The following is a 7812-nucleotide window of genomic DNA, read 5'->3' on the forward strand; positions in this document are numbered from 1 at the left end:
TAAGCTTGCATAGCTACTTGTAGTACTATGGTAACTATTAGTTAAAAGGTTAAGTCAAGTAAGTTCCAGTGAGATTCTGCCAAGTCTTCCATCCACAATGTTTGGTGTCTTTGACAATTGGGTCTCAACTTCAATTTCTATATGAAATGAACTATGGCAATAGCCTCAATTGTATTGGCGTTTTCATTAGACTTCCCTGACTAACAAAATAAAAGGTGGGTTCCCCATACTTGGAACCAAGATTTTTGTGTGTTGGACAGTCTATGCCTTAGGGGAAGCATTGTCAACCCTAGTGATATAACTTAATTTTAACATGTATAAATATGCATTGATATGCATACACACACATATATGTATATGTAATTTTAAGTAAACACAAAATAATGTATGTATGTGAACAGAGGTTCACATACCTGTACCTCTGTACCTCTGAATCCTACAGCCATTTAATCTCAAATTAACACGCAGAGGCTTATATATTAATTATAAACTGTTTGGCCTATTGTTCAGGCTTATTACTATCTAGCTTTTACAACTTAAATTAACCCATAAATTTTATCTATGTTTAGCCACGTGGCTTGCTACCTTATTTCAGTAAGTCATTACTCTCATCTGTTTCCTCTGTGTTTAGCTGGCAACTCACTTTCTGCCTTTCCTCTCTCCCAGAATTCTCTAGTCTGGTAGCCCCATTTATACTTCCTGCCTGGTTACTAGCTAATCTGCATTTTATTAAACCAATATGAGTGACAAATCTTTATACTACACAAGAACATTATTTCACATCAAATACAATTCTTTATGGCTTTAAGAATAACATCCATAGAATTCTCTCTCTCTGTGTGTGTGTGTGTGTGTGTGTGTGTGTTTGTGTGTGTGTGTGTGTGCATGCAAGCATTTGTGTGTGTGTGTGTGTGTGTGTGTGTGTGTGTGTGTGTATTTCCTTCCCTATCTCCTCTGCAGGTAAGTCTTCTATTCCACAGATACTTGCTCGGTTATATCATTGCTGATCTATTTACAATAGCTAAGAAATTGAAACAACCTATAAATGCCTTTTAGTTGATTAATGTATAATGAAAATCTGGCACTTTTAAATATTGGAAATCTTTTCAGCTGTAAAATTATGAAATTTGCATGTAAATGGATAGAACTGGAAAATATTATACTACATGAAGTATCCCAGATCCAGAGAAACAAACACTGCATTGTCTCTCTTATTTGTGGATCCTAGCTCTCAAAATTTAGATCTAAGTGTAGAACCTGGAGTAACTCCAGATAACAAGGAAAAGAAAAAGGAACCATGGAAGGAGGTAGCTCTAGGTAGGAGGAGAGTAAAGAGGTGTTATGAAGGAGATCAGGGTAACAATTTAGTTTGCTTGTTTTGTTTTGTTGAGACAAGATCTTATCCTATATAGCCCTGGATGGTTTCAATCTCACAAAGATCAAACAGCCTCTGCCTCCTAGTGCTTGGATTAAAGGCTTGTGCCACAGCAAGGAAAACAGTCTGAGTGTTTCTAGCAATGTATAAGTATATCTCTATGGTGTCATCCATAGATAAACATAGGATGCATAAAAAAGGAGGGGTTTCTTTTTTTAGTGCTCCCTCCCACCAAGCACAAATGTGCATAAGAGCAACAGTTCTAATTGACATGTTGTACTTAGGTCCAACATAAAATAGATCTTACCGATGGAATGTAGTAAGTCTCTTTAAAAAGTGATTTTTGTTGTGTTGGGGAATTGAAGTAAATTAAGACATTGCTTTTTCACAGACTGTCTTGATTATAATACAGAATATACTAGATTAGAAAGATAAGCTATATGATGAATAATAAGGAAAGTGACAAGTAGAAAGAAATCAACATGTTAGAATGACAACAGTAGATTATATTGGCTTAAATCAAGATTCAGTTACTTGCTGCTGGTGGTGGCACACACCTTTAATCCTAGAATGCAGGAGGCAGAGGCAGGGAGATCCCTAGGAGATTGAGGTTAGCCTGGTCTACAGAACTAATTCTAGCACAGCCAGGGCTACACAGAGAAACCCTGTCTCAAAAAGCCAAAAAAAAAATTAAATTAAGATAAAGATAAAGATTCAGCTATTTATTAATCATAAGGCTTTATGCAATTGATCACCCCAGTTTGTTAGTTTTATATCAAGAAACCAAAAGTAACAATCTTAGAGGTATTTGAGAAAATAAAATTAAATGGAAATAAACATGAATTTTAATTTATGAAGCAAAGTTTCATTCACAATTGATAATCACCATTAAGCCAGTTAGATAAGAGTAGACAAAAAGAAATATGTCCCCGTGATTTGACTCTTTGAGATATTGATGAATGGTGGACATCAGTATATGGAGCAGATATTATGATTTATTCACACAACAATTTTCTTTTAAATGAATGCATATTCAATACATAATGTGTTAAGTAGTGATACAGGTTGGGGAAAATTGATAGCTTGTGAGGAAATTAATTACTTGTTAAGTTTTAATAACATCTCAGTTTTAGAAAATGAATATGTGATGGGAGATGCCATTATGTATATATGTTTCTCATACTGGCTAATAATAAAGCACTGTTGGCCAATAGGAAAGGAAGATAGGAGGGACTAGGAGACAGGGAGGAAAGAGGAAGTAGGAAGGAGGAGTCAGGATGGAGAGCCTGGAGAGAACAGAACCGCCATTCCTCCGCTAAGACCACGTGGAAATACATAGAAATGGGTTAATAATTAAGACAGAGGTAGCCGATAAGAAACTAGTAACTGTGTGTTATTTGGGGCTGGCGCGGCGGCAGGACAAGACCAGGCAGCGGGCGGAAAAACCGTACTCCTTACAAATATGAACTATTTTTACTACCTTTTGGGATTAAGGAGAAGATGTTTTTTTTTTTTTTTTTTTTTTTTTTTTTTTTTGATATTCTTTTATTTAAACTTGAAACAAGCTTGTTTTACATGTCAATCCCAGTTTCTGCACCCTCCCACCCTCCATTATATCCCCCACCAAACCACAGCCCATCCCCTTTCTGCTCCCCAGGGAGGGTGAGGCCTTCCACGGGGAGTCTTCAAAGTCTGTCATATCATTTGGAGCAGAGCTTAGGCCCTCTCCATGTGTCTAAGTTGGTAGAGTATCCCTCTATGTGGAATGGACTCCCAAAGTCCATTTGTATACTAAGGATAAATACTGATCCATTACTAGAGGCCCCCTATACTGGCCAGGCCTCATAACATCCACATTCAGGGGACCTAGGTAGGTCCTATTCTTGTTTCCCAGTTATCAGTCTGTGGTTCATGTGCTCCCTCTTGTTCAGGTCAGCTATCTCTGTGAGTTTCTGCAGCCTGGTCTTGACCCCTTTGCTCACCACTCTTCCTGCTCTGTAACTAGATTCCAGGAGTTCAGCTTAGTGTTTAGCAGTGGGTGTCTGCTTTAAAAAGAAAACCTTAATCTTGGATATGTGACTGAGGGGAAACAAACTGAATCAAAATTTCCAGTTACCAAATGACAAGGGAAACTTGAGGTACCCTAGAATTAAGCACAAATTATGTATGAGATTTGCTTCTAAGTTATTTGAATCGATTTAGTTGCAATATATTTTATGAAACTTTAGGTGCCAAAAATTAGAACCAATGCTCTGATTAAAGTGGATGATATCACAAATAGTGATTATAATTAGCAGAATAAAAGTACATACATAAAGCATAACCTTTTTGTTCAATCACTTTTCTAAAGGTAGTCTCCCTAACACTTTGGGGTTCCATAATATTTTAGGCTTGCTCACTCTTCCTGAGAAAGTCCCCCCCATCATGATGATGATGGTGATGATACTGATGTAACCTCAGTTTGATTCACTGAGAAGGGTATAAATAATATGATAATTATTTAATGTTTCATTGTCTTTCATGTACAACTACTGTTGAAGTATTTAGCAGCCCACTGCTGGAATGCACCTCAACTAGAATTTTATTTGATGACTAGTTTAGTTACACATTGTGGTGGTGTAAATGAGAAATGTCCCCCATAGGGTCATATATTTGAACCATTTATCCCCACTTGGTGACAGAACTTGGGGAGATCTGTGAGAGGGACAGCCTTGTTGTACTAGGGTTTTGAGAGTTCATAGCTCCACTGCCAGTTTGCTTTCTCTGCTTTGTGCCTGTGGTTAAAGATGTGATCACTCAACCTTCTGTTCCAGCCCCCCATGGTCATACTTCCCTGCCTTAATGGACTCTTATCACACTGAAACCATAAGCTGAAAAAATTTCTCTTCTTTAAGTTGCCTTTGGTTGTGATATTTTATCACATCCACAGAAAGTAGCTAATACACTCCCTCTTTAGAGAACATGGTTTGGGATTCCTTTTCTGTTGACATCTGCTGTGATGTCTCTTCATTTTAGTGTCTAGTTAATATTTCATGCATGGTCTATTTTTATTCCAACCACTAGTTTGTGTGTGTGTGTTCTACCTCATTCCAACTTCCTCTCAATACATACTAAAGGTGTAGAATTTGACCAAGCTTCATAGTAAGGTAAATAGGACTTCCTGGGTGTTCCAACACATGCATATGTTTTGGGTATTTACTTCCTCAAGCATCATGCTGAATTTATATCCTATATCATCGCCAACAGCTAACCTGTGAAGGAAAGGAGAGTTCCTTTGCTTTGAAACATCATTACATTATTTTCCCATACCCCCCTCCCCGTATTCAAACTCATCTATTTTGGGAGAGGTAAGCTAGTTTGTTTTTACCATCAATTCATGCCTTTCCCAGTTATATGCTATATTAAGCACAGTCCTTTACACCTTTAGGCATTTGTGCCGGTTTATATGAGAAGGGCCCCAGTTGTTGGAACTTTTAGGAAATATTATGGGCTCTGTCTTTGCTAGAAGTTTGTCACTGTCAGTGGTCTGAATGGTTTCAAAAGCCCATATCATTCCCAGTTAGCCCTATTCTCTTCCTTCTGCTTGAGAATAAAATGCAAATTCTCAGCTACTTCTCTAGTAGCATGCCTGCCTGCCTATTGCTATGTTCCTCACCATGGTGGTTGGTCTTAGACTTACTCTCTAAACTGTAAGTGTTGAAATAAACTCTCTACTATAAGTCGAATTAGTCATGGTATCTCTTCACAGCAATAGAAAAAACTAAGACATAAAATACCTAACATAGGACCTCAAATGAAATCACAAATCTTACAGCCCTCCTGAGGTAAAGGCATAGAGAACTCTGAGCTCATGGTCAGCCTGGTTTACCTAGCGAATTCCATGCCATACTGGACTATAAAGTGAGACCCTGCCTCAAATAAAGAAAAAAAAATTAAATGAGATATCAAGTCACAACTGTTAAAATGACTTTCATCAAACTGACAAACAAGGGTTGACAAGGAAATGAAAGAAATGGGAATGATTACAGTGAAAGCCCTGTAAATCAGTATAGCCATTATGGAAACTGGTGTAGGTGTTCCTCAAAAACCTCAAACTCGAACTGCCATGTGATTCAACAATTTAATTTCTGGATACATATCAAAAGGAAATGAAATAAGTATGTCTAAGTGATACATTATTCTCATGTCAACTGTGGTGTCATTTATAATACCCAAGATATGGAACAACCTAGGTGTCCCTTAAAATAAAAACTGGTGGGGAAAATAAGGCATATACAAAACAGGATGATTCACACTGAAACTGGAAAAGATACCATAAGTTAAAAGGGTATCCAATCAGAAAAGCTTCCATGTGAAACAACATGAACTTGAAGACTTGTTAAACTGAGATAACACTGTCTAAACTCATGTATTATTTGTAATCTATAAAAAAAATAAAATGTATAGAAACAAAGCATAGGAGGATAGTAGCTTGCACCTTGGTGAAGAGGACAATGAGAAGGTATTACAAGAATGACATACAAATGAGTTAGATAGGTGGAAAATTATTCAGGCATTTATTGTACAATATGGTGACTGTGATTATATAAAAGTAAACATAGATATCATTACAATATGAGATATCATTATGTGTTAATTACCTTGATTTTATAATTCAAGGCTTCATATATATATATATATATATATATATATTAATACATCATCTTTTACACCTGCAAACTATAAAATTTTGTCAAGCAAACAGAAATTAAAATGTTAAAATTTCTAAAACCAAATCAGCAGTTAATGAGCACTGGCTGCTCTTCCAGAGGATCTTGGTTCAATTTCCAGCACTCACATCACAGCTCAAAACTGTCTATAACTCCAGTTGTAAGGCTTCTGACACCCTCACACAGACATACATGCAGTCAAAACACTAATGAACATAAAATTTAAAAAATATATTAAGATGTTATAAAATAGCTGAAATGATTTTCTTGACTCTTTTGTGAGGCAGTGAATATTCTTTGAATATATGAATATAGCAAAACATATGCAGAAGAAGAGATGTTTTATCTTTATATATCCTAAAATTATAGTGTATAAATTAAAGGTACACATTAATACCAAAATAGCATGTTGTCCATTTTGCACATTTTGAGTTGAACATAGAGTAATAGGTAGCAACACACCAGCAGTCAGAAGACCTTCACTAATGGGCTGTGTCCTCTTGAATTTTATTAGTGACCTTATGATGAGATCTCAGAGCATGGCCTGATGGCATATGCCTTTAATATGAGATACTTATGAGGCATAAATAGGCGAAGGATTACCATTTCAAAGCTTGCATAGGAAACAGAATGAATTCAAGACAAGAGTGGAAACTTAGTAAAAGTTTGTTGAAAGTTTTTTTCATTTCCTTATCTTTTTTAATTAAAAGGAGAAATATTTATTGTTTTTCTCCAAATCCACATCCCTGGCTTCAGTTCCTGGTTACTTGGAGCCATTTCAGCCCCAGTGTGAAGCAACAGTATATCAGATAAAAGCTGCTCCTTTCACACCTGGAAGGAAGCAAGCAAGAGGGGCAGAGGCAGACACAGATAGATAAGATAGGGACATATACAGAGACACACAGAGAAACAAAGAGAAAAAGAAAACTAACACAGGAGGAAAAGCAAGTAGAGGAAATGAGACACCGTAGAAGAAAAGTAGAGGAAAGAAATTGGATATAAATAAGAACACAGTAGACTTCTGAAAGCAATGCTCCATTTCTTTATTTTTCTTTCACGTGAACATATTTTAATTGTTATATTTTGATTTATTCTTTGAGAATTACTTATACTATATTTTATCATATCCTTCACCTCCCCCACTTTCCTACACAATTTATTTATATTTATTGAAAATAGATTTTTTTCATTCAAAAGTACTGATTATTGTTTCCCTTCCCCTAGATCCTCTCAGATCCTTCCCAGTAACCCATACACTGAAATCCATGCCCTTTCTTTCTCTCTCAGAATATAATCAAGCATTTTAAAACAAATATAACAGGAGCTAGGGAGATAACCCAGTAGTTAAAAATAATATAATTAAATCACATAAAATAAAAAAAATAAAAGAGAACAGGACAAAACAAATGGAAAACAATAGCTAAATAAAAATAAAAATATGCACATATAGATGCTGAGATACACACACACACACATACAGAAAACCCGTAAAAACAAAATCGGATACCATAAAATATAATTAATAGACCCATAAAGAAGGGGAAAAGCTCAGACAAAGCATTTTGAGACAAAACACCTCCAAAATTACATTATAATGGAGTTCATTTTGTGCTGGCCATCTACTGCTGGGCATGGAGCCTACCCTTAAGTATGATTTTATATACAGTGATACTCCATTAGAGAAAGCAAATTTTTCCTTCGCAAGTGGTTATCACTTGGTGAGTCAGA

The sequence above is a fragment of the Phodopus roborovskii genome, unplaced genomic scaffold (genome assembly GCF_943737965.1).
Source record: "Phodopus roborovskii unplaced genomic scaffold, PHOROB, whole genome shotgun sequence".
In the NCBI taxonomy this organism is placed as follows: domain Eukaryota; kingdom Metazoa; phylum Chordata; class Mammalia; order Rodentia; family Cricetidae; genus Phodopus; species Phodopus roborovskii.